The sequence below is a fragment of the Canis lupus genome, chromosome 21, assembly GCF_048164855.1.
Source record: "Canis lupus baileyi chromosome 21, mCanLup2.hap1, whole genome shotgun sequence".
In the NCBI taxonomy this organism is placed as follows: domain Eukaryota; kingdom Metazoa; phylum Chordata; class Mammalia; order Carnivora; family Canidae; genus Canis; species Canis lupus.
The window spans coordinates 7,458,124-7,484,555 of NC_132858.1; the positions used below are offsets into that span (position 1 = coordinate 7,458,124).

At 57.5% G+C, this 26,432-nt stretch overlaps 1 long non-coding RNA gene across 1 annotated transcript; it reads left to right on the top strand.

Moving 5' to 3' along the window:
• The first annotated feature begins 15,499 nt into the window (after positions 1-15,499).
• Positions 15,500-19,675, top strand: LOC140613299 (uncharacterized). The gene is made up of 2 exons (XR_012014449.1): positions 15,500-16,808; positions 19,337-19,675. It is a non-coding gene; the product is annotated as an uncharacterized lncRNA (long non-coding RNA).
• Positions 19,676-26,432: the final 6,757 nt, after the last annotated feature.

Here is a 26,432-nt window from a genome sequence, read left to right on the forward strand (position 1 = left end):
CACCCTCTTGGCCCAGGAGGTCAGAGGGCATGGGGACCAGGAAGCATGGGGACCCCAAAGGGGTCTGCAGGTCATTAGGTGCATGATCTCAGGCGGGCTCACCAACTTGTCCATGACTTGGGAGCGTGAGGAGTCCCACTGGCCCCTGTGCTGAGCCTTGGTGATGGAGGCGGGGTGGGGGGGTGACACCCATGGGAAGCAGTGCGTGCGGCGGCAGCAATCAGCGGTCCTTCCAGCGTGCGCGCCCCCCTGGCACTGCCTGAGCACGGCTGGCTGCGCTCCGGGCGGGAGGTTGCTGTGGCAGGACACAGGTTAATGACAAGTGACCTCCTTCTGCAGCTTCTCGCTCGCCCACGCCTCCTCTTTCCCCGGGACCGCGTCCCCTGCCCATTTTCCATTCCATGTTTCTTTCTTCCTTAAGCCACACTGATAACACCTTTTTGATAAAAGGAAAACAAAACTTCCAGGCGAGATAAAGGAAGGGCCGTCCTCTGCGGGCTGGGAAGGAGCATTCCACATTCCCTGTTACTCTCCCGCTGGAATGTGAAGTATTTGTCCAGAGCATTCTGGGGGCCCCAAGCACCCTGGGAGGGGGTGACTAGGCTGGCTACTGTTGGTTTGTGGGATTGGCCAAACTGGCTGAACTGGGGCGGGGGGGCCATCAAGTTCCGGGGTGCAGTGTGTCTGCCCAAGTCAACCCCTTGCCCTGCTGGGGCTGGGCTCTGGCGTGGGCCAGGCCCCTTGACACATGCGGCTTTCTTCTCTCTCCCGCGTGGGAGAAGCAGCTAAGGATCCCACTTTGGATGGGGGGATGGGGGGCCCGAGTGGATATGGAGGCTGCACCTAGGTCGGACCCTACAGCAACGTCCAGCTCTTGCTGCATGGCCAGGAGGGCTGCTATGCATCTGGCCACCCTGTCCCCAGGTCCCCACTGTGTGTGTGTGTGTATGTGTGTGTGTGTGTGTGTGAAGGATCCCTCCTGTGCCTGTGCACCCCATGTGCTTCCTAAACATGACACTGGCCTGGTGTTGAGGCCGCACAGGCTCACAACTGTCTCTGTGGGATAACTTTCGTCTCCTGACAGTGTGGTGCCCCCTGGCAAGCCCCCTCTCCGCTAGAGCAATCCAGGCCACACTATCTCCGAAAAGTCCTCGGACGCCAGACACCGCTGTCCGACTGACCACCGGTCCTGTAGCAGAGCTCAGGCACCGGCGGGACAGGTGGGCAGGCCCGGGAGTCAAGAAGGCCCCAGGAGCCTCACCTCTTGCATGTGTTCTCTCTTGAGGCTCCTTCCCACCTTTAAGGGCTCACCTTGTAGCCAACAGAGGCTGCGGAAACGAGGGAGTGTGAGTCCCAAGGCCAAGTGGTAACGGGGGTTGTGGCTTCTGTCCTGCTTTCTTTGTCCTCTCACTCTGGGGGAAGACGTCCGCTGTGTTGTGAGGATGCCCATGCAGCCCCGTGGAGAGGCCCACTCGGTGAGGAACTGGGGCCTCACACCAGCGGCGTGGAGAGAGCGCCATCCTGGAGGCCGACCCGCCAGCCCCCGTCGAGCCTCAGATGACCACAGGCCTGGCCGACACCTTGACCACAGCCTCAGGATAGTCGCTGGCCCAGAACCACCCGGCTCAGCTGCTCCGGGGTCTCTGACCCACAGAAACCACGGGGGATGATGAATATTTGTTTTCAGCCAGTATGTTTTGGGGTAATATGTTACAAAGCAGGAGATAACTGATATATGAGGTTTGGATTGTGCTCTCCTGCTTACAAACTTTGGGCCTTGGTTTCCACCTCTGCAAGACAGGATCACCATAGTTCCCCTAGGGCGCCGAGGGGGCCCTGTGCATAAAGCACCGTGCTCCGTGCCTGGCTTCCCCACGCGAGGATCACCGCTGCCACTACTGTGGTTGGAGTCGACCTTGCCTGTGCAGGTGCCCCTGCACCCCCTCTCCGAGGAGGGGCCAGCACCAAAGCTGCCAGCACGGGCACCTGCTTCCATCCCTCGTGTGCCCCGATGCACACACGCACGTGCATGTGTACGTACACAGTCACCGGGCCCAGGGCTGACGGGGCATCCTTGGTCAAGGTCACCAGAACCAGTGAATGAAGTCAACCATTTCTTTTTTTTTTATTTATTAAGAAAATGTTAATTATGATAAAATACCTACAACGTAAAATGTAGCATCTTAATCAGTTTTGAAGTGTACAGCCTAGGAGTGTTAAGCACACTTGCCCTGTTGCGCAGCCCTCAGCTCCAACCTTCTCCAGAATGTTATCATCTTCCCAACTGCAACTCTGTCCCATGGACACTAACTGCCTGGCCCCCGGCCCCTGGTGTCCACTGTCCTCCTCTCTGTGTCCAGCAATCTGGAGACTCTAGGACCTCGTATGAGTGGGATCGTGCAGCTCTGTCCTTTTTTTAATTTTTTTTTTTTAAGATTTTACTTATTTATTCATGAGGATACACAGAGAGAGAGAGAGAGGGAGAGACACAGGCAGAGGGAGAAGCAGGCTCCATTCAGGGAGCCCGATGTGGGACTCAATCCTGGGTCTCTGGGATCACACCCTGGGCTAAAGGCAGGTGCTAAACCACTGAGCCACCCAGGGATCCCCAGGTTTGTCCTTTTGTGTCTGGCCTGTGCACTCAGCATCCAGGTCCATCCCCACTGTAGCAGGTGTCAGCGTGTCCTTCCTCTTTGAGGATGGAGAATATTCCGTAGTGGGGGGTTTCTTAGACTCTTTTACCCTAATCATGTGGTCACTAAGGTCAAGCATGAAATCTTACTGTTGTTGTTGTTTTTTTTTAAGATTTTATTTATTTATTCACAGAGACACACACACAGAGAGAGAGAGAGAGAGAGAGAGAGAGAGGCAGAGACACAGGCAGAGGGAGAAGCAGGCTCCATGCACCGGGAGCCCGACATGGGACTCGATCCCGGGTCTCCAGGATCACACCCCGGGCTGCAGGCGGCGCTAAACCGCTGAGCCACCGGGGCTGTCTGTCTTACCTGTTTTTTAAAAAGATTTTATTTATTTATTTGAGAGACAGAGAGAGTGAATGAGAGAGAGCAGAAACAGGAGGAGGGAGAAGGGGAAGCAGACTCCTCACTGTGCAGGAAGCCCCGAGATCATGACCTGAGCTGAAGGCAGACCCTTAACCGGCTGAGCCACCCAGGCGCTCTTGATCTGTCTATTTATTGCCAACAATCCGTTCTTGGGAACTGGATCTGAATAAGCCTGACTCAGGATGTGTTTGTGGGAGAAATGACTAGAGTCCAAACATCTGGGTTTGTGTCCTGGTTCTGCCACTTGCTGGCTGGGTGGCCTCAGGCAGGTGGCTTGCCCTCTGGAGGCCCCAATTCCTCATCAACAGAAGGGGGACAGGGACTCACAGGGCAGCTGGAGGGGTCCAATGTGATGACTCTACTTAAGTAATGGGTTGTGTGCGGGTGTAGACTCTTCCCAGCTTGACCTCCAGAGTCAGAAATGGTGCCACTTCTTTGCTTGACCTTGGCCTGACCGGTGTGCCACTCTGCAGGGGGCCAGGGGTGACGGCCCGTCCATGGTTTCAACACGGTGGCACAAGATACCTGAATGACCACCGGCATCTGAGATAAGGCCGTCAGTTCTACATTCCATGCCGGCCCATTCCATTGATAAGCCCCCGGGGCGGGCCGAGAGGTGTCGTGCCCGGAAAATGCCAGCAGACTCAGCAGGGGAGGGGCTACACTCTATCTGCTTCGCACAGGGTGTAATTTCAGACGTGAGCCCGTAACTTCCCTGGTGGCCAACGGCTCTGCCATTCTGACCATCCTCGAGGGAGTCCACGTCGGGACAGCTGGCGTCAGCTTCGTGTCCAGCCTACTGGCTGGGTGACCCCGGCTAAGTCACCTGCCCTGGTGTGACAATAGGGTCCGTGGGGTCAGAGGGCCTGGATCAAACCTCGGGCCAGACCCTGGCATCTTAGGTGGCCTTGGGGAACCTTGCTGAATTGCTTTGTGCCTCAGTTTCTCCATCTGTAAGATGGGGATAATTCTTCTCACCAGCTTTCTGGGTTTATTGTGTGGACTGAACATGTCGGGGCTGGGGGTGTGCTTGACACATGCCAAATGTGCTGTGAGCTTTCTTGGCTTTGCTCCTCACTCTGAGACGTAGTGCCTTTGTCTGTACGATGCGGAGAATCCTCGCGGCCCCCCACGTGAAATCCTGTTTATCTTTTTCCCTCTCCATTTTGCACAGGCAAAGCTGTCTTTCCGGAGTAGAGGAGCTTTCTCAAATGTGTTTTTTCCAAACTTCCATCAGCCTCCTCCCTGAGCCCCACGCACCTGACCTCCTACCCGCATCCCCACTTGGGTGGTTCGTGGGCACCGCGTCCTTCACCCTCGTCCTTCGCCCAGCCCTTGCTCAGCAGATGCCCTGCTGTCTACCTGGGTATCAGGCCAGAGCCCCATTGTCTACGCCTCCTGGCCTCGCTGCCCGCACCGGCTCCTCACCCGAGCTGAGCCATTCTGCCCTCCTCAGCACCTCTCAATTCCTCCAACCCACTGCCGCCGCCAGCAGTCTCTGGAGACCTCAGGGCTGTACCTGCCTACACCCCTTTAAAGCCCCAAATCTAACTGCTGCTCGTCATCTCAGGATGGGCCTCCCTGGGCTCTTTGTGCACCGCTCCCAGTGGAGACTTACATCCTATTCCCCAGTTATATATCCTTTTATAATAAACCAGTAATCTGGTAAGTAAACTCTTGCTTTGAGTGAGTTCTATACCACTTTCTAGCGGTTCTCAAACCTAAGGAGGTGGTTGTGGGAACCTCTGATCTGCAGCCAGTTGGTCGGGAGGACAGGTGACAGCCTGGACTTGTGTCTGGTGTCTGGGTGGTGACACTCTTGTGGGACCGAGCCTGTCCCCTGTACAGTCGTAACAGGTGGATAATATCAAAATTGAGTTAATTTGTAGGACACCAGCTGGTGTCTGGAGAATCTGAGAATTGCTTGCTATGGAGAAAACCCCGCAGATTTGGTGGCCAGAAGTGTTCTGGAAGAGTCTGAGAGTCATGGAGAAACAGAAGGGTTTGGGTGGCCAGAAGTGAAGTACTGAGAGACCTTGGCTTCTCCAGGTCCCGTCTGGTTTGAAGCAGTTAGAACGGGTGTGAGTTCTCTGCATCCCTTGCTCCTGCCACGTGGCTGGAAGCAGCCCATATCCCTGCACCACCGGGAGAGGAGACCCCAACAGGAAGACGCTCCCTGGCCCACGACGAGAGGGAAGAACAGATCGCCACGGAGTTCAGATGCTCGCATCCCAGCTTACTCGTTAGTGTAGCACAGCCTTGCTCATCCAGACTAACTCAGGGTTCCACCTTCGACGCAACTTGCCCTGTGAAGGTCTGTCCTGCCCTGGGTGGGACCAGGAGCCTCCCCTGGGCTCCCCCAGCACCTGCCCTTTCACACCGTGTCCCACCTTGCCGGACTTGCCGCGTCACGGGACCGCCCCGGACCTAAGGGCGCCCCGAGGCAGGTGCATGCCTACCCTGCCCACATCCCTCTCCCCAGGCCCGGCGCGGAGTCTGTCCTCCCCGGGGCTCAGGCACTGCCTGTTGAATCTGTTGAGCAACTGGGCTTGGCAGCGACCCAGCTGTCCCCCGCGTGCACATTCTTCTTTTCAGAGGAATGTCCTGGATCCAGGTTCCCACAGAGGTGCCCGAATCGAGGGGAGTGACTCTCTAGGCTCCAACTGTTGTTCTGCTGCAGAAAAAGCCGTTCTTTTGAACTCTGCTAAGTGAGCCCATGAACGGGGCATAACTGCGATGCAGGAATTCCCGGGTCAGTGGGCGTCCACTCGGGCGGGGGCTGCCCTCCCCCTGCGGGTCAGCAAAGCCGTCAAGTGAAACCCATTCTAATTAAAGGGAACATTAAGCAGGAGGACTTTTAAACATGGCTATTTCCTAAAATCCTGTTTTTGATACCAATTAATTCCCCTGAGGAAGGGGTAGGGGTAGGGGGTGCCGGAGAGCCCCGTCCTGCCACCCCCGCCCACTCACTCTGCATGTACCTGGAACTTCATCTCAACAGTGATTTAAGGACTCCGGGAAAACTTCTGCAGGCCTGAATTCACCAGCTGATGGTGAGAACACTGCCCCTCCGCCTCTGTCCCTTTCTGGGGAGAGAGACGCTAACCCAGGGGGCCTTGACAAGGTCACCGGCCAAGAGGCTGTGCTGGTGAGGATGTGACGGGTTCCAAAACAGCGTGGGCCCATAGATGTCCCTGTAACTGGGTGCCCTCTGTGTGCCAGGCACTGTCCTAGACACTGGGACAGAGCGTGAAACGGGCCTGGCAAGTGCCCTCCAGCCTGCAGCTTGTACTTCACTTGGTCTCAGATGATATGTGATGCATGTGCCTATGTTCCTGCATGTGCATGTGAGCATGTGTGTACGTGCACACACGTGAGAGAGAGGGAGGGAGAAAGGGAGAGATAACCATCTCATGCTCCCTTTACACTGGCTTCTACGATTTCCCAAGTGTCTTGGCCAACAGTGGCCAGAGCATGGAGAGGACAGCCAGACCCTGGTGGGCTTCATGACAAAGCTGGGTGTCCGTCTCATGGAGAAGAGTGGCCCAGACCCCAAACATCCCCAAAGATTACTTGCCCAAGTACTGGGCTGAGGCTTCTACTATCAATTAGTCATGTCTGCCACGGGTGCAGAAATGGCGAGTGATGGCACGACTGCTCTGCATGGGCTGACCTTGTTCTGAAATTTAAATGGAAGTAGAATTTGAGGCAAAATCACGAAATGGCTGGACAAAGCCATTGAACTTTCTTATCTCAAGGGCCTGAGATAGTACCTCAGTACATAAGACGAGTACCTCGTGCTATGTCCTTGGAGATAAAAACCCATACTGGCCCTGCTCATTGCTCAGGGTCACCTAATGGACTCGGACCCCTGTGAAGCCCAAACTCCTGGTCGCCAGCATCACAGCCACCGCCCTCGCTCTCTGGGGCCTCCCTTGTGCCCCATTTGACTGCTGGATCCCAACCTGCAAAGCATCCCAGGAAAGTAGTGCATTTATTTAAATAATCATCACGGTCTCAGGAGGACAGAAGTTGAGACACGAGTCCTGTCCGGAGCAAACCTGGGGCTCCTTCCCGAAAGAGGTGGCCCAACTTTCATGCTGAACAGCTGGTGCTTCCACCTCATGTCATACCCGTTGCAGCCTCTGTACCTTCACTAGGCTGTTCCCTCTACCTGGAATGCTTTTCCTCACTGGTCTGCCTAGAGAAAGCTCTGGCTCCATAGCACTCAGGGCAAAGCCCCCTGCCCTGTTGGCCCACCTTTCTCAGACCGCCCTGCACTTTGCTCCAATCACGCCATGTCGTGAACAATCTGTGTGCTGGGGTCTCTCGCCCAGAGGACTCCGCAGTCCAGCCCAGGGTGTGGCACGAGGCAGGTGCCCTGGAAACACCACAGAGTGATGGCTTCTCCCCTTCGTGTCTCGTACCAGCGATTTCTTCTGAGTTGGCCTTTCTCAGAGCTCATGGAAATGGCAGTTTGGTCCATTTTGATCCCCTGCGTGGGGCCAGTGTCAGGGTCACACTCAGTCCTTGGATGCAGATAACACGACCTCTTAGGTATTTTAAAATTTGCCTTTTATTATTGTTTAAGAAATAGCTTCTCAAGCTCTCTGGGAGGTTCTTGAGGGCATGAGTATGTGGGCTCTTCCAGGGGAGATAGGCAGGGTCCTGTGTCCCCCAGGAGCTAGAGGACCTCAGGGCAGCCTCTCTGTTACCCCTTGGGAGTGAGATCCACTTGAGGCTCTGGCTAGGGAGGCCGAGAAGCCAGAGCCTGTTCTGCTGCTACAGGACTTTCCCTGGGCACTTCTGCATAAAATTCACAATGCAATTATTGTTAATATTGGCATGTGATTGCCATGCATGGTTTCCTAAACACCTACTATGTTCCAGACACTGAGCAAAGCTCTGTTCAGTGCATCCCTTAATTCATCCTCCCACAGCCTGCCAGCATCAATCCTGTAAGAGGAACAGGGAGCCCAGGGGGGTGGGACGAGGTCTCCCTGCACCTCACCACAGCTGGGGCTCCTACTGCGGCGCCTGCCGATTCTCCACACTTGAGCTCCCTCCCCTGACCCCAGGGAGAACTCAAGCCTCAGGAACTCTCCAAGGAAAGCCTCACTGATTATGACCTCCAGAGTCCCACCGGAGGCCACCTGAATGCATATCTGTATCAGTTACCTACGCTGTGTTACAAATCACCGCAAACTTAATGGCTTAAGGCAACGTTAGCTCACAGCCCTGCAGGTCAGAAGCCAGGCACGGCTTAGCTGTGTCCTCTGCTCGGAGTCTTGTGTGGCTGGAATCAGGGTGGGGTGCAGGCTGCTGATATCCCATTTCTTTTCTGGAGAAAACCCTCTGCTTCTGAAAGACTCCCGTGATTTGGTCTGGCTCACCTGGCAAATGAATGTCTCAGAGCGAACAAGTCGACTGTGCAACTAACACAACCCCCGCATGTCCATCATTACCGCCATCACCATCATCACCATCACCACCACCATCATCACCATCACCACCATCATCATCACCATGACTACCATCATCATCACTATCACGACCATCACCACCATCATCATCACCATCATCACCATCATCACCATCATCACCATCATCACCATCAACACCATCACCACCACCATCACCATCACCATCATCACCTACTCACCACCAGCATCACCACCACCATCATCATCTCATCATTGGTTTAACAGGTGGGCTCACACCATGAGTGTTGCAGGCAGAAGGAGAGAATTGAGGAGGGAGAGGTCAGATTTCTATATCCCCACCACCTCTCAGCAGGGCCCAGCTGGGCTGTTAGGGGTGGTGGCGGTCACAGAAGCAGACATTGGCCAAAAGGAATGAGCTTCGTTAACCAAAACTAAGCTCTGGTGGGACTGAGTTGGAGGTCCGTGTTGGGGTGCTGGAAGCATCTAGGAATGTTGAAAAGTTAACAGCAGACAAGAGTAGGATGAGGCATCTACTGACATCTACCTCCTTCCATCTCCTCTTCAAATGGGGCTCTTTGGAGAGAAACTGCAAAGCAGGATTCTGGAGGTCTCATGCTACCTCCACCTGTCCTTTGCTGGATGACCTCAGACAGGCCTCTCTCAGCCTCAGTTTTCCCATCTCTGAAATGGGACACACCGGGACCCACGAAGATGTTGCTGAAGGCGTGACCTGAGGGGTCAGTAGGTGGCGCTGATGGGCATGAAAGCTACCCTAGGGCATTGCAGGAGTAGGGGGGAGGCAAGAGGTGCTGCTGTGGCTCTAAGGCAGCCGTCAATGGGAGTAGACCCAGCAAGGCGGTGGTGAGGGCTTTCATGATTCCTGGGGGCAGAGGAGCTGGCCAGTGTTGGCGGCTGTCCCCTTGGTGGAGCTGCAGACCCTGCCTTGGGTATCTTAGCTGTCTACGGGCATCTCCAGCTCAGGGTGAGCCAAACAAGGAGTAATGCCTGTCTTGTATCACCCCTATCTCCCCATCTCACCGAATCACCAGGACACCCTATCCCCTTGGCCCTTAACTGGACCCTGTCCCTGAGTCCTGTCAGGGTCACCTTTAATCCCACCGCCATCGGCCCCCTAGGATCCGTGTGACCATGGTAACCTCCTCTCTCACCCCTTCCAACCTTCACATAACATAGAGAAGAAGCTTCTAAAGTGGCAAATAAGGCTGTGTCCCTGCAACTCTCAGGGTCCTTGGCCCTCAGGGTAAAGTGCAAGGCCCTGACAAGGCACATGGGGCCCTGTGAGGTCTGAGGCTGACTCATGGCTGTACCCCATTTTTCATTACAGGCTGGCTTGCCCCAGGGTCCATGCAAACTGGAGTGACTGAGCAGGGGCTGCTGTCTCTGCCTCTGGGTCTTGCATGTGTTTCCCCCCACTCTTCCTGCCCATCTGCCTCATGGGTAGGCTGTGTGGGTTCCATGAGTCACTGCTTGTCTCGCTTGTGGGGTGCCTGGCATATAGGAAGCCCTCAGGAATGTTCTGTATTCCTGTGCCTACTATTATTTTTGACACTACCCCAGAAGAGATGATGAAGTAAGTGAATAGATGAATGAATCAATGAACAGATGAATGAATGGCACCAGAGTTGCATCGTCCGCTGGTCTGGGTGGTTCTAAGACCACTGAAGGAGGTGACCATGTGGGTCCCCACAGGTGGGACCCAGGCAAGCTGGGGAGTCCTCACTCAGTCAGGGCAGGTTTTAGGTTGGTCGTGGCTCTGCCCTGCTTAGCCCCAGAGGAAGGAAGGAATGGTGGCCAGGAAGAACCAGGCAACCCCGCCTTTCTGAGGTCTTGCTTCTGTCCCACCCATCCACCTACTCACCCAGCCACCCAACCACCCAGCCACCCAGCTACTCACCCAGCCACTAGCTACTCTCTTGCAAAGGAGGAAAATCAGACCTAGCAGATGGGGCTGCAGGCATAGACCAGAGTTCTGGAAGTGAGACCAACAGACTTTGGGAGGGGCCGGGACCACTGTTGAGCTGTCTAAGTCTTCCGCTGGCGGGCGCCTCCCGCCTCAAGAGGGTGCCAAGGCTAGACCGCCACGTGGCACAGAGCCTCCAGGCCTCCCATGCAGGATGGCCCAGCTGGCTCCCACCTGGTCACTGCCTCCTGCAGAGGGCAGGATGGTCCTCAAAGCCCCAGAGCCGGGGCTGTCCGGTGCCTGGGTCAACCTCCACTCTTTATAAACTCAGGCTGAGAAGGCTGCCCACCCACTCTCTCTGAGAAGGTGAGGCTGGGGCCCTGGGGTCGGTGGGCTGGGAGGAGGGCACCCCTGGGCGGGGACCCCTTCCATGGATTTGGACAGCTCACTCTACCTGTCAGGTTCTAGGCTTGTGAAGGGAAGGCATGAAGGGACCCCAGGCAGTGGGGGACCTACATAGAAGCCAGTCTCCCATGTGGGGTGGAAAAGCCATGACCGTTTGGGAGCAGGAAGGTTCTTCTCGAGCTGTAAATCAAGTTGTGGTCACACCACCCCTACAGCCACTAAGACTTGCCCTGGCAAGGTTGGGGAAGGATGGTTGTCCACTCCATGAGGCCTGGTCTCCTGGGCCTGCTCACACAGGGTCCCCACCCAGCCCCAGGGCCCACTGGTCCAGCTCCCTGAGCTCCCCGACCTGTTGCTCTGTGCATGCCGTTCCCTCTCCCCGGAACCGTCTCACTGCCTCTCTCCGCGCCCTGCACCTTCTTGTCAAGGTCACCTCTTCAGCGCGGCCTTGCTGACCGCCCCCTCGCCCACCGGCAGTGCCCCTGTCTGTCTCCTCTAGGGCACTGCACACAAGCCGCCAATGTTTGGGTGTGTCACTGTGAGTCCTCTAGTCTCTGTCCGCCTTGCACACAGGGATTGGCTCCTCTTGTCCCCGCGGGCCGGGCTGGTGGACATCCCACGGAGGGGTGCAAAGCTGGGCCCCTGTAGCTTCGTCCTTCCCTCCTGGCCTGGCTGCCTCGCGAGGACACATTTGTTTCTGGGAAAAAGCGCTCTCGGGGTGACGTCCGCCACTGGGCATGGGTGCAGAGGGAGAAACTGGGAGGAAGAGGAGTCGGGCCGGCCACGGAGGCACCGGGAGCACCGCGTGGAGTCAGGGACGAGGGATTCTGGGCACGGCTTCTGCGAGCATGCCTCTCCCGGGGACATAGTCGTTCAAGTGGAAGTTGAAAAGGCCACTAGCTCGTGGTGTGAGGATGTGCACAGTAACAGGAAATGGGCTCTGGACAGAGATGACACGACCCACGTGCATGGGCGCTTGGTGGGCACCTTGTAGCCTGCTGGCTGCACCAACGGGACAGTGCGCCACCCCGAATGCCCTCTCCCTGTGCAGGGGGCAGGAGAGCAGGCCCGACAGCCCCACCATGATCCCGTCCTACCTGGGGCCCTTCCCTGGGGGCGCCGGGTGCCTGCGAGTGCCTCAATCTTGGGGGCCTGGGGCTGCGCGTTGGGCGCTCTGGCCAGGCAGGGACCCCCACCTCCCACCTGCCACGCCGGCCCCTTCCTAGCGTGGCTGCTGCCGCCCTGCACTGTCCCGTCCAGCCCTGCGAGCTGGGCAGCCCCTGGGTATGCCTGTTCCTTGCGCAGCCTCACTCTGCCGTCCGGACACCTCTAAGAGAGTCATTCAAAACTATCACTTAATGGATAAGGAAACCGAGGCCCGAGGCCCCGAGAAGTGCAACAACTTGCTCGAGACTCTGCTGCCATCTGTCCTTCCTCCTCCTTCCTTCCCCCAGGCTCTCTCCTCCCTTCCTTTTCTAGATAAGGTTTTACTGCACAGGTGTGGGCCCGGTGTTGGGAATCCCGAGATGACCAAGGCCCTCCTGGGCTTCTCCGCAGCTCGTCACTGGCAGGTGACAAGCAGGTCGGTCCCAGGCTGACTCTGGCACACTGGTGGGTGGCCCCTGCGGAGCTGTGTGGGACGGGGCTGTGAGGCAGGATCTGGATCGGGAGGCAGGGAGGGGGTGCGTGCGCTGTGATCCGTTAGTGACGCCTGCCATGCGCGTGGGCAGTGGTGAGCGGGTTAAGCTCTGCCCTCTACCAGGAGACCCCAGGCCAGCAGAGCGTCTAAAACCTTTCCAGATGGTGCTGGATTCTCCTCTTTGTCCTCACATGAGAAGGCAGGCTCTGCATAAAGACCTTACAGCTCAGCTATGGCACAGCTGGCATCTGAGCCCGGGCTCCAAGGGGGTCCCCGTTTTCCATGGTGTCACCCTACTGCGCCCTGTTCCCCTCTTTGCTTTGGCTGCTGGGGAGCTCAGAATGGAGCTTTTGGCTCTCCCTCAGGTGCCACAGTACCCTGGGGTTTGGGGCATTTTCACTGCCCCCTCCTTTGGGCTCTTTATCCTCCCTGCTGGGCCTCCCGTGGAGCAAGCCGGACATAAGTTATCAACTATAAATAAAACCAAGACTTCCGTTCTGGCTCTCACTTGACTTTCCGGGTGCATTTTTTTAAGTCCTTAATGGCAGGAGGGGGGAGCCTCCTAACGGAAGATGACATCACCATCAGCTGGCCCCGGGGGGCAGGGCCCCAGCCCCCCAGGCCCGCGTGGGCCCTGAATACCCCCATTATGAGGGGTAACCTCATTACACAAGTTGTGCCACGCGGTGGAATTTCAAATGGGGTTTTGTGGTTTCTGTGCTTCGCAGCAGAGCGCACGCAGGCAGCTGCGGTCACCGGCTTCCTCTGCCGCCGCAGCCCTGGCGTCCAGCCAGCCCGGTGACCACCCTTTCCACCATGAGTCAGCTTCATTCTTAAGTCTCTGACTCAGGCCCCTTTAAAGGGACAGCAGAGCCGATTGGCCTGGCGAAGAGCGGGAGGCAGTGAAGGAGCCTTCCCCGGGGAGGGGACACAGGTCCAGTTGGCAGCAGTGGTGGTGGTGGTGGGGGGTTGTCCTGGCAGGTAGCTGTCCTCCGGAGCTGGGTGAGCAGTCCCTGGCTCCCTCCACCCCCCTGCTCCCCCCCCCCCCCAGGTGGAGGGGGTTTCCTGCTTGCTCCCGGGGAGAGAGGCCTGTGATTCCCCCAAATCTGACTGCAGGGTGGGAACCCCCGGGCACTCGGCGACCTTGCTGTTTGTCTGGCCGGGAGCCCTGCCTGAGCTCTGGCCCCGGAGGCCAGCAGACAGAGCCGTGCAGGCCACCCTCTTCGTCCTAATTCCCATCATCGACCTTCTGCAGATCCCGGAGCATGCTCAGCGGCCTCCCAGGCGGTGCCTCCTGCCACCTGGAATGCACATTCCCGGCTTCCTGTGGCTCTGTCTCCTCTGTTGCCCCCCCCTGCCCCCCCCCCAGCCACCGGGTCAGAGCAGCTGGCTACTTCCTCTGCAGCATGCATAACACCCCGCAGCTCTGTCCAGCTTGCTTGGGGCTTCACTGGCTCCCCCTGCTAAAGATTCTCAGCCCCATGAGGGCAGGGACCCCGCCTGCCTTGCTCACAGCACCAGGCCTGGCATGGAGCAGGTTGTTGAATGAATGAGCGAACGGGTGGATGGCCGGCAGCAGTCCTCAGGGGCGCCCTCCCTGTCGGATGGGGCACTAGGGGACAGAGGAACCCACGTGGAAGACAGGCCAAGGTTACTTGTGGACACCCCTGAGTCCAAGGGCTCCTGCAGGGGAAGGTCTCAGTTTGGGGCCTTAGTGAAACCCAAGAAGAATTTCCCTGTTTTCCCTTCGCGTGACTCATACTTAAGCTGTGAAGTTCCCCTTTTTGTCAGCACCTCTCCAGGGGCTACAGAGTGCTTCCATTCACCAAAACAGGACCTGCCCCATGCCTGTGTCCTGTCTGGGTCTGGGGCCCCCAGCCGTGCCCAGCATTGGCAGGTTTGCAAGGGGGAGGTGGGGGTGCTTATGGGGGTCTGAGATGCCTGGATTCCTGCAGCCGCATGGCCCGGGTTCATCTGGCCTCTCCCTTCAGCCTCCTGGCTCACCCTCCCCGGCGACCGGGGCAGGGACTGGAGTCTGGACCCACCCTGGAGGCGTTGGTCCTCCCCAGGGTACCAGCTGGTCTTCGTCCCAGGCAGCTGGGAGGCCAGGGCCCAGGTGGGGCAGCCGGCCTGCAGTATGGGCCCACTCCCCTCTGTGCTCCCCTCGTGAGGGCTGGGATGGATCCAGGGATGAGGGAAGGAGAAGGCATTCCTCCACCCGGCCACGGGTCTCCTCTGAGGAGCGGTCCACAGGGGGTGCCCAGGGGGTTCAGGAGCATCACTCATACTTCACTCGGCAGTGGGTCCTGGAGCCCCTTGGGGCCGGGGCGATCCCACCCTGCCGAGCTGCCGGTCTGATGCCAGGGCAGGAGGACAGCTGGACAGTGAGAACAGAGTTGGAAGTGCCTTAGGAGAAGCACAGAGAAGGGGATCGGCCGAGCTGGGGTGTCGGGGAAGTTTCCCAGGAGGATGGGGCATGAGAGCAGACCCCTGAGTAGTGAGGAGACATCAGCCAGGGTGGAGGGAGGTGAGGCAGGGAGGGACTCCAGGTGGAGGTTGGTACCTGAGAAAGCTGGAGGCAAGAAGGAAGGTGTAACGTTGGAGGCGCTGAGGGCCATCAGGGCCGTGGGAGAGGAGAATGCACAGCTGTGGGGTTGGGGGCTGCAGGGCAGGGGAGAACTGGGGCTCCCAGGGGAACTGAACAGGAAAGCCAAACCGAGCAGCTCTGACATTTCCCAAGGATGATGGGAAGACTTTGTGGTCTCAGTTTGCTTCCAGAACCAGCTTCTGGAAGCCTCCGTGGGCAGGGTGGGTGAGGGGAGGGGCCTCCTGGGCAGGGGGCCTGGGAGGGGAGGCAAGCCTCCCCCTCCTGCCAAGGCTCAGGCAGAGTTGTGGAGCCTCCCCGGGAGGGGGTGCTGGGGACAGACTCGGACCCAATGGGAAGGGGCAACGGAGACCATCACCAGAGGGGAAACTGAGTCCCAGTGCCGAGGCCAGTTTGGGAAGAGCAGAGGCAGGGTGGCAATAGGCGACCTCAGGATTAAACCAAGGAGGAAGGACTGTCGGGGGAGAGGCCCAGTCAGTCCTGCTCCTACTACCCAGGCCTGGGGTCCTTTCTCTCTGGGCCAGAGCAGGGACCCTGGACCATCCCCAGAGACGTCTCAGTAGCTCTCTTGTTTGCAGGCTCTGAGGGATCTGGGACCCAGAGGCACAGGGATAAGGATGATTCTGAGCAGCTGTCAACAGGCTGTAGTGCTGGGGCCTGGACTCGACATGGGCTCCCAGCTGCGTTGGGGGGGGGTTCCATCTGTGGGACCACCCATGGCCTTTGATACCCGTGGAGACTGGGTTGGCTCCTCTGTGTTTCACAGTCCATAACGGGGAATGACCATACTGTGGAGAAAATAAAAGATGGGCACTGATACTCAGAAGTGACATGGAGGGCGAGGCCGGTGGAGGATGTTGCCAGGGAGGCTCATCCGAGGCACCTTCTGGACCATGCAGGGGACATGGCTTCTCAATGGCAGGTGGGACAGTCCCATCAGCTCTGCCAGCTTCACCCACAGATTGCAGCCTCCTGTTCTGTGCACCTGCAGGATGCAGCATTGCTTCCCCTTGTACAGTCGAGAAGACCGAGGCTCCAGAAGACAGTCCTGTCCAGGGCCACACAGCTCTGTGCAGCTCGGTGGTCTCCACTGCCCCCTGCTCTGGCCCCTCCAGTCTGGGCTGCTGTAGGCACCAAATCCAACCATAGGTGCGGAGTGCTTTGAAATGCAAAAGCTGTAAGGTATTATTATGATTATAAAAACACAACCAATTATGGTTTTATGAGGCTGAGCTGCCCCTCTGGAATTCCCTCTTATCCAGAGATCTCAAAGCACTGGGCCAGTCCAGAATTAATTAGGCCCTGCAGCCCAGGACCACAGACGCACCTAGGAGCCCTGGGAGGGGCAGGCTGGGGCCAGACAGGAAACGACAAGCATTGCTCATACTCAGTGCTGCCCTAGCGTCTGGAGCCCCAGGCCTTCCCGGCAGCAAGTCCGTTCTCCTTGATCCAGCTGGCGGGAGAATAGGGAGCTTTGGGGCCTCTCCCTCTCCAACCAGATGAGGGAAGAAGGTCGACAGCAGCAGGAACAAGACCAAAGACCCCACAGTTGACAAGGAAGGTGGGAGGGAGCAGTCCTGCCTGGTCTAGACTTTTCCTGGTCCCGATCCAGAAAACTGGTGACTGTGAGCTCCTGAGGGTCAGGGGCCATGACCTGGAGTCATGGAGGCTGTTGGGATGGAAAGGTTTCATGGCTGGAGAGGAGAGAGCAGAGCATGGAGAAATGGGAGATGTAAGGAAAGTCACAGGGCCTGAGACCTTGTCAAAGTTTACTAAGCTTTGTTCAGTGAATAAGTAATTGATGGATGGATGGGTGGATAGGTGATGGATAGATGTGTAGGTGAAGAGATGGATGCTTGCATGCATTAATGATGGATCGATGGAGGGATGGGTAGACAGATGTAGTGAATGGGGCATGAATGAACAAAGGGGGAGTGTGTGTGTGTGTGTTCCAAAGGGATGCTGAAGACATGGGCAGGCTCCAAGGAAGGGTTCACATTGGATGGATGGATGGACGGATGGATGGATGGATGGGTGGGCATGTAGGTGGTAGATGGATGGGTGGATGAGCATGTGGGTGAGGGGATGGATGGGTGGATAGATAAGCATATGGGTGGGTGGATAGATGGGTGGATGTGGATGTGAGTGGGTAGATGGATGGATGGATGGGTGGGCATGTGGGTGGGTGGATGGATGGATGGATGGGTGGGCATATGGGTGGGTGGATGTATAGGTGGATGGGTGGGCATGTGAGTGGGTGATGGATGGAGGGAGGATGGATAGATAAATGAATGGATAGATAGATTAATGGATTGGTGGGTTGGTAGACAGTGGAATGAGCACCTGAAATCATCTCAAGGATGGAATGTGGGAAAGTGGGATGATTCTAGCAGAGACCTTGGAGGGGACAATAGGACCTCTTGGTCAGAGTTTTGGCACACATGGAATGATGCCCGTGTCTTCCACCAACCAGAAAACAGCCTGGGGGTCACTGACCCAAGCCACAGCCAGTATCTAGGATCTTTCTCTCACTTCAGCTTTCTCAACTCCTTGGCCTCATCTCTACTCTAGGCCTCGAGTTCCCTGTCTGACCATGAAGACTTACTAGATGAGATGGGCTTCTAAGGACGGCAAGTGGAGACCCCTGGGTTCTCCAGGGGCAGGGGTAGCAACCCAACCCCTCTCCGCTTCTGCACACGGGTTCTCCCTTAATCCACTCCTGGCCTCGGTCCAGGCACCTGCCATGCACTCTCTTCCCCACCATTCTCCAAACATCTGGCTACAAGGCCAGCCCAAGAGATGGGCCCTGGGGAACGGAGAACTGACCTCTGGTCCGAGGTGGGTGGCTGAGGGGCTGCTGTGGCCACAGACGGCTGCTCAGTGGCCCCTGGCAGGTTCCAGGCTGAGTCACCCTGAGTCACCACTGTCACTTCCTACCACACATTCCCTCATTCATACAGTGTCTCATCCCAAAGGCCACTTCCCTGGAATCTTCTTGAGCAGATGCCAAGGGTGTGGGGGCACTTAGCCTGCCCCAGACAGATGGGCCAAGAGTTTGGCCCCTGGAGCCCTGCAGGGAAAGGGCTGGACAGTGTGGAAGTGTGGTCTCCTGGAAGGGGGTGGATGCCCTCTGAGCCCCACTCTGGCCCAGGAGCTCTCTGACCCTCACTGGCCAGGCACTCCCTGGGTGGGTGGGACAGGTACCTCCTGCTGTGAGGCCTGGGTCTGCCACCTTGAGACGTGGGCACCTGGAAACACATTGTAGTTCACCAGGACAAGGAGGGGGGAATGGCTCACCTGCGCCCCTCCCCTGTCTCCTGCACACCACTCATTCATTCATTCACCCCCTTCATATTCCTTGTGTGCACTCAGTTTGCCCAGCACCGTGCCAGCCCTGGAGAAACCCTGACCCCACTCCTCGCCCGCTCTCTAAAGATCGTGCCCGAGGAGGAGGCGGGCGGCTGTTGCCAGAATGCCATACCAGTTCGACAATCCAGCAGACACCTCTCCCTCCACCAAACGCTGTATCCCAATAACGCCACGTTTGCTTTGTGTTTGAAATTCCACTGAATTTTCGTGTCTCTGCACTAATGATTTCTCTTTAAGCATCAGAGGGAACCACAGGACATTTTTACTCCTAACCCTTTTGTACAAGAGGTGGATGATCGCTGTGCGTGGGCCCTATGATAGGCTGCGCCCCGTTCGATTTCCCAAGGTTACAAGAGGAAATTAGGCTGATTGCAGACACTCCTCATCTTGACTATGGCGTGAAAGTGATAAGCACTCCATAGAGACCATGCTTCGAAGCTCGAATGTAGATCTTTTCCCGGGCCAGTGATCCTCTCTCTCTGGGGATGTGGGGCAGAGGTGGTCTCGGGCGTCAACAGCTGATGCGCTGACAGCCATCTATACCCACACAGCCGCTCTGTTTGTCACCTGCCCCTGAGCAGCACCGGATTCAATACATTACGTGAGATATTAATGCTTTATTACAAAATAGGCTTTGTGTAGATGATTTTGTCCAACTGTAGGCCGATGTCAGTGCTGTGAGCGTGTTTCAGGCTGGCTAGGCTGAGCTATGATGTCCCATAGGCTAGGTGTGTATTAAATGCATTTTTGACTTAATATTTTCAGCTTAGTATGGGTTGATCGGGACGTTACTGCATCGTGAATTGAGGAAGATCTGTAGACGCCTGATGGACTTGGCGGGTTGGCGTGAATCCTCCTGTTCTTTGACAAGATTTTATTAATCTTTCGCAGGGATCTCAAGAGGTAACTCACTGCAGGACACATTTATTTGGCATTCGTCTCCCATGGAGAAGCTGCCCATGTCAGGCCTGGAAGATTGGAGACCCTGGACGATGTGGGTAGAAGCGAATCAAGAGGCCTGTGTGAACGCGGCCAGCTCCTTGCTTCTCGGGACCTTCTCTGCTTCCCTGGAAGGGAGGCAAGTGGCACGGTGGTTAGGAGCTTGGGCTCTGGGCTCAGGCTGCCCCTCTCTGGCTGCGTGTCCTTGGAAAACTGCTTTGCACCTCATTGCGTGCATCTGTAAAATAGGGATCCTTGTAGTAATAAAATGAGCTAATACATGTAGGCTGATCTAAGAGCTAGGATACATGTGAAGCTGCTGGTGTGCGATGGAAGCTTAGAAGGCGCCAGTGGTTTTCTCACTGAAGGGGCTCACTTGCGAGGGGAGCAGCCAGCGCCACGGCCTGTAAGAGTCAGAGCCACGAGGGGCCACGGTCCCATCTTGCAGGTGGGAAAACCGACACCGAGAGGCTCTGAGGAGGCTGCTCAGCCACACAGGCAGCAGGAGGCCTGCTAGGGACTCTGCATGCCCCCCTTCCCAGCACCATGCCTGGTGGCCTCTCAGCTGGGAACTTACTCAGAAGGAACACACGACCTTCAAAATGGCCTTGGCTCAGCAGAATGCTGGGCATGTGGCAACAGACGTTCCCAAGGCCCTTGCCTCCGGTGGGGTCAGGGATCGGGGCCCCTGTTGGGCATCTTGAGAGCAGTTGTGGCTGGAGGGGGCTGGCGGTGGAGGAATCGGGAGCTCCTCCCAACTCGCTTAAGCCACAGAGGCCCCAACAGGCCCCTAGGTGATTCCCGGCGTTTCTGGCAATGGCACGGTGCCCCCCCGGCCCCTGGTCCAAGCTTGCCTGGGGTCGTATGTCATACATACACTGTGCAATAGGAAGAGGCCTCAGCTGCACCTGGTTCCAGTCACAGTCCCCATCCTCACGTTCTCTGTCACCTTCCTCCTTGTGTTGGTGGCACCAGAACAGCTCTAGACACATTTGAGCTTTGCTTAGGGAGATGCTCAGCTGGGCACCCATTTGGTTTGGATTCATGAGGTGTATGTGTGTCGTTTGGAGACACGTCCGTGTGCAGTTGAGCCACTGCTGGCTGTCCTGGCCTAGGAAGGGCTGCCAGGGGCCACCCTGCCGCTCCTGGGACTCACCTGGCCCCACGCCGTGGAGACTCAAAGTCGGGCAGGGCCAGGAGAGAGGGCACGAGGCCCCGGCAGCCTGGAATCGGAATTCTCACTATCACGGGAGGGAGAGGACCTCTCACGGAGGACAGACAGTCCAGGTGGAGGTCCCCTCTTCGCAGGAGCGCACCCGACGACCTGAGCAGGGGACACAGGGGTCCTGAGAGGGGAGGGGACCCGCCCAGGGGCACAGCTCCAGGAGCCGCTGGGACTGCCAGGACCTCAGGCCTCCCCTGCGCTCACCACGCAGTGAAGGAACGTGTTGAAACGAAACCTGCTGATGGGCAGAACCCGTTTCCACCAGCCGCCCGTGTGCTCGTGTCCAGAATGTTCTTCCTTCCTTTTCAAGGAGCATCTGCACCGTTGCAGGATGTCACTTCCCTTGGCCGTCAGGAAGTGAGCTGTGGGGGCCAGAGGTCAGTTGAGTTAGAATGTGCTGGTTCAGAAAGCGGGGGACACCCAAGTCTCCCAAACCCGGGCCCCTTGGCCAGCAGTGGGGTCTCCCATGCAGACTTGCATCTCGACTGTTCCTCTGGGAGGATGCGGGGTCCTGCCCAGCCAGAGCCAGGAGGGATTGGGACCCGGAAAGGCATCCTCCCGTTCCTCCCACTGCAGCCACATGATCCCCCAACCCAAATTGTCCACACCAGCTGCCCAGGCCCAGCCTGGAGGCTACTACTGTCCTGCTCAGAGGAGCCCCCTCTGCTGAATCCTGGGCCTTAGTCACTGTCATTGTCTCCCTGCACGTTCCTGTTCATCAGGTATTGGCCGAACGAATTTCTCTGGCCCACAGAGTGTGTCCCCCGTGCCGGGCATGCTCTGGAGGGCTCCACAAGTCCTGGCCTGCCTGTCCGCTGCTTGCCACCTCCCCTGCCACTTGGGCCCAAGGCACCCTGGCTGACAGCAGAGGTCCACTGTGGCTCCCTCTCTTGGCTCTGAAGGCAGTGAGGCTTGTCATGCCTTCTGTGCTCACCCCCAGGGCTTCATCTGAGAGGAGATTGCAGTCTTGACCAGACCTGAAGCCCATACCTGCCCAACCCCTCTTTGACCTCATCGCCCCCATTCCCCCATTCCTTAAGTCTAGCCACAATGGCTAACCCACAGCTCCTCAAACTGTAGGCAGCCTCCTACCCCAGGGCCTTAGCACTTGCTGTGCCCTCCACTGGGGACACTCTTTCCAGGACACCCACATGATTTGCCTCCTCCTCTCCTTTGGGTCTTTACTCAGATGACGGTTGCTCAGTTAACCTCCCCTGAACCCCCATTTATAGTTGCCCCCCAATACTCTGTAACACTCAGCACTATCTGATGTGCAACAGTTTATGCTTTGGTCTTGTTTTTTTTTTTTAATTTTTTTATTTATTTATGATAGTCACAGAGAGAGAGAGAGAGAGAGAGAGAGAGGCAGAGACACAGGCAGAGGGAGAAGCAGGCTCCATGCACCGGGAGCCCGACGTGGGATTCGATCCCGGGTCTCCAGGATCGCGCCCTGGGCCAAAGGCTAGCGCCAAACCGCTGCACCACCCAGGGATCCCTGCTTTGGTCTTGTTAATCGCCGTCTCTCTACCAGGACATCTGCAACTTTTCACAGGGGTTTTAGCCATTTCCCTCACTACCTTATCCTCTCGCATCTCTAACCATGAGGGGCACATAGTGGGTAGCCCATAAAGAATGAAGGATATCCCTGTAGGATAGGTCCTATTGTTCCCCATGCAGATCATAGACAGGGATGGCCTGCCTGAGATCTCCCCATTGTTGTGTGGATCTTAACCTGGCTCTGTCCAGCTGTGGCACCCAGCTCCTAACCAAGCCCTCCTACCCCCTGCCACTGCCTCCCACATGCACGGAGGGCCCTGCCTGGAGAAGGGGGTAGAGGCTGCCGGGCCACGCCCAGGACTCATCTGCTCCCGGGGTGCCCAGTGGAGAAAGGAGGAGGATGCATTTCCAGGGTAGAAGCACCGGGCTGAGCCTTGGGAGGCACCAGGGAGAAGGGATCTGGCTTAGGTGGGGTACGAGGAGTGCATTCTGGGAGACAGAACAGCATGGCCAAGAGAGAACACAGGAAGGTTGGCAACTGGCCTCATGGGGCCCAGCTGGGGGTCACGTGGAGGTGTGGGCAGTGGTGGGGACCCCAGGACAGGCCCTGGAGTGGGCTCAGGTGTGGCGGGGTCTGCTGGTGCCTCCTAGGCCACCAGGAGTGACCTGCAGTCCACTCAGCAGGACATTTGCTGGGTCCTGCTGGAAAGGCCTCAGTGACAGGTGCAGGGCACATGAGCATGAGTCCAGAGGTGGCAGCAAACTGGCGGAGTTGCCCTTGTGGGCTGGAGGCATGAGGGCAGACTTGAGAGCAGAGGAGGGGAGTCAGTGGGGTGCCAGGGAGGAGTCACCATGCCCCCAGGTTTGTGGCTGGGTGCCTGGATGCCGAGGGAGAGCCTAGGGGAAAGGAGGTGAAGGGGTGGGTTTGGTGTGGGGTGTGCTGAGGTTCTGCTGCTCTTGGCCCAAGAACAAGACCTGGGGTGACGTCAGCGTGGAGGGATGAGGTCCTTCCAGAAGGGGGCATCGGGCGGAGAGAGGGCAGTTGCTCCAGGCCTCCCGCCCACAGCACCTGTTGTTCCCGGGCACAGAGCCCCTGACGCAGGAGGCCAGGGCTGGGAATGGTGTCTGCTGCCTCCAATTTCACACTGGGAGTGACCAAGGCAGATTTGCTATTATTTTCACCAGAAAAAAATGTATAGATTTTGGGCTTTTGCCAATAAGTCAAGAGGAAAACAGCTGAAAGGATTTGTGTTTTCAAGGGAACATTCCTCTTTGGGCTTCGTCCACCCTGTGTCCTCCTGGAAAACACAGGGAGGGCTGGAAAGAGTATCCGGGCTGCGTGGGGGTAGCGGACACAGGGCCCTGGTCCCGGCTCTGCTCCTAGGTCCCTGTGTGATTCTGGGGTGAAACATGACAATAACTGCCCGGCATCCCAGAGCAGTACTGTCTCTGCTGAGCCTCAGGTCTATGCCCAACGACTCCTCGCTGTCCCCTCAGGTGCTCAGGGACACCCCAAAACTATCCCCAACATCTCCTCGGTGTCCCCATCGGGTGCTCAAAGTCACCTTCAACTAACCACACTCCTGACCCAACTGTCGCTCACCCGCCAGCCCCAACCTAGTCCTCCGTGATGCTCCCCACCTCAGGGAATGGTGCGTAGCCTCGAACACGGCTGTCGCCCTGACACGTCCTTCCAGAGACCGTCCCGGGAGCCCTATCCGTTGTCGCTCTTGAACTCATTCCAACCTCCTCTCAAGAATCTCAACTCCATCTGACTCACGGAGCCTCCACGGCCGCCCCCTACTCCGCTCTGCCTTCGCGGCCCTCCGGCCCTCCCTCCATCCCTGGGCAGGCTCCAGAGCGAATGCTTTAGCTCTCCCGTGGGCTTCCATGGGACCTGGGGCAAGAGCAGAAGGAAGAGAAGCGGAGGTGAGCCAGGCACTCCGGAGTCCCAGTCTGGATGTCGGCCCAAGAGGAACCCATGAGGGAGGTAGGACGTGCTGAGAGCATGTGCAGAGTGTGGGGTCCCTCCTCCCCCTCCAGGAGGAGGGCCCTGGAGAAGTGGGCCTCCAGACAGGGGAGGCCAGGCTATGGGGACAGGAGAGGAACTCCCAGCACAGAACACGTGTCCTCACCTTGGCCTAGACGATGCCTGCGGAGGTGGCTGGGAGATGGGCTGCAGGAACGTCCGGGGCTGGCATCCAGCTTGGGAAGGAATGAATAACCGTCATGAACATTGTGCCAGCAGTTGCTGAGTGCCTACTGTGTGCCAGGATCTGGGCTGATAGGCGTTAATTCACCAGTCATCCCAGCAATACAGTGATTATTCCCAGTTTACAGGTTTAGAGACAGAGGCTCAGAGAGGTTCAGTGACTTGCTCAAGGCCACACAGTGAGTAAGGGCTGAAGCCAGATGCCTGGCTCTGGGGTCCAGGCACAGCTGTGGGGGCAGAGTCTTGGGCAGGGAAGGACAGGGCAGGCCCGGGTGCTCCCTCGGCCGAGGTTCTAGCACAGGCAGAGGGCATCTCCTGACCCCGCAGCCTTACCTTCCTCATCACCCCTGCAGCCGAGGCCCCTCGGGCCCCAAGCGTCTGGGCAGGAGAGCTGCTGCCCCGTGAGGAGGCATGCAAACTGCCTGCCTCCTGCCCTGCTCTGACCTGCCTCTTTCACAGCGAGGCTACTGCATCCGTGAAGCCCGGCAACATTCCTGAGTTTGGTACTTCCAGAGCTGGAGCCTAGTCTGTCCCCAAGCCCACCCAGCCACCCCCAGACGGACCCGAAGGGCTCAATGCCAATGTTCACTATGCTTCCTTCCACGTCTCGCCCCATCTCCCATCCTCTGTGATCACTCGGTGAGGTGATCATGGTTATTTCCCTCTTACAGATCTGGAAACTGAGTCCCAAAGCAAGCAAACCAGTTTCCCGGGGCCTCCTGCCCTACTAGTAAGTAAGAGTCCAGGCTGGCGTGACCCAGGCAGCCCTCTGTGATCCCCTCGGTCCCCTGTGCGCAGAGACAACAGCTGCAGGACAAAGCAGCCTTGCATTTATTGAGCACCTACTAGGCGCCGGCCCATCGCGTACCATCACGCTGTCGATGGATATTCTTTATCACATTTTACGGATGAGGAGATGAGCCTCCGGGAGACAAAGCTCACTCACCCCAGGCCTGGACCCTCGGGGAGGGGGGATGCTGCCCGCCCCCCTTCAACAGCCTCCTTCCTTCTCCCCCTTCCCTCCTGGGGAATTAAGTGGTGAACGTTTTCAAAGTTGACTGTCAGAAGAAAAAGATTGGAGGAAGGAAATGTGCAATTAGGAGCTTCAGAGTAATTTCCATCGTGTGGTTTGAGCCCGACTGTAAACACTCAGGATGGAGGGGACGCGGCTTTTCCCCTGCTTGGGGTTCCTGCCAGCACTGCGGGGCCCGGGGCAGGAGAGCGGGCGGGCGGGGGGCGGCCAGCCTCCCACAGGGGAGGGGCTGGGGGCTGCGGGGGGCTCCCTTTGCCCAGAGAGGTTTCTCCCAGCAGAATGGGCCGCATTACAGAAAGGAAATATTAACATTATAATTATAATTCTGTTTATTTAATTAAGTTATTAAACAGGCCCGGCCCAGGGGGAGAGAGAGAAAAACCCTCAGTTTCATCCTAATTGTTTCTCCCAGGATGTAATTAGAGCCTTTTGGGAGGGATCGGAGCCAGAACTGGCAGTGCCCTGCAGGGCCGGGGGTCCGGTGAGTGGGCCCCAGGTGGAGGAGGCTGTGCGTGAGGGGCCCCAGGTGGAGGGGCTTGGGCCTATTGGGGTCCCGCGCCTGGCACGCAGTAGGTGCTCACGAAACAGCTGAGCACCTAGTGAGCTGTGAACAAGCTGAGGGGATGGCGGTGATGGTCTCGGCTGCACTGAAGACCCCGGTGGATGGTTTCTCCGGAAAGGGTGCATCACCTCCCCGCAGGGCTGGGCGCACCGTGCTGGCCCCCAGTCAACACTAGTGTCTGTCTTGGCCATGGGTGACCACACGGGCTGCCTGTTGTATGTACTGTCCCGAAGCTGGTGGCTGATGACTAAGGAGGAGAGCATCGCCCTGGGGAGAGAGTCCACAAATCCCACCACCCCCCCGACTCCTGTGGACTGTGGAGCCCTTGATCCCGCACCTCATACAGGGGCAGGTTCCCCAAGCCACTGCAACGTTGGGTCTTGGGAGGTTTGAACAGCTAAAACCTCTCCCCTTCAGAGCCTCCATCCCATCCTTTCAGTCTGAGAAGCCAGTTCTAGGACCCAAGACCAAGCCTAGAGGAGCCTCTGCCGAGGCAGAGGGTGGGGTGGGGGGCGGGCA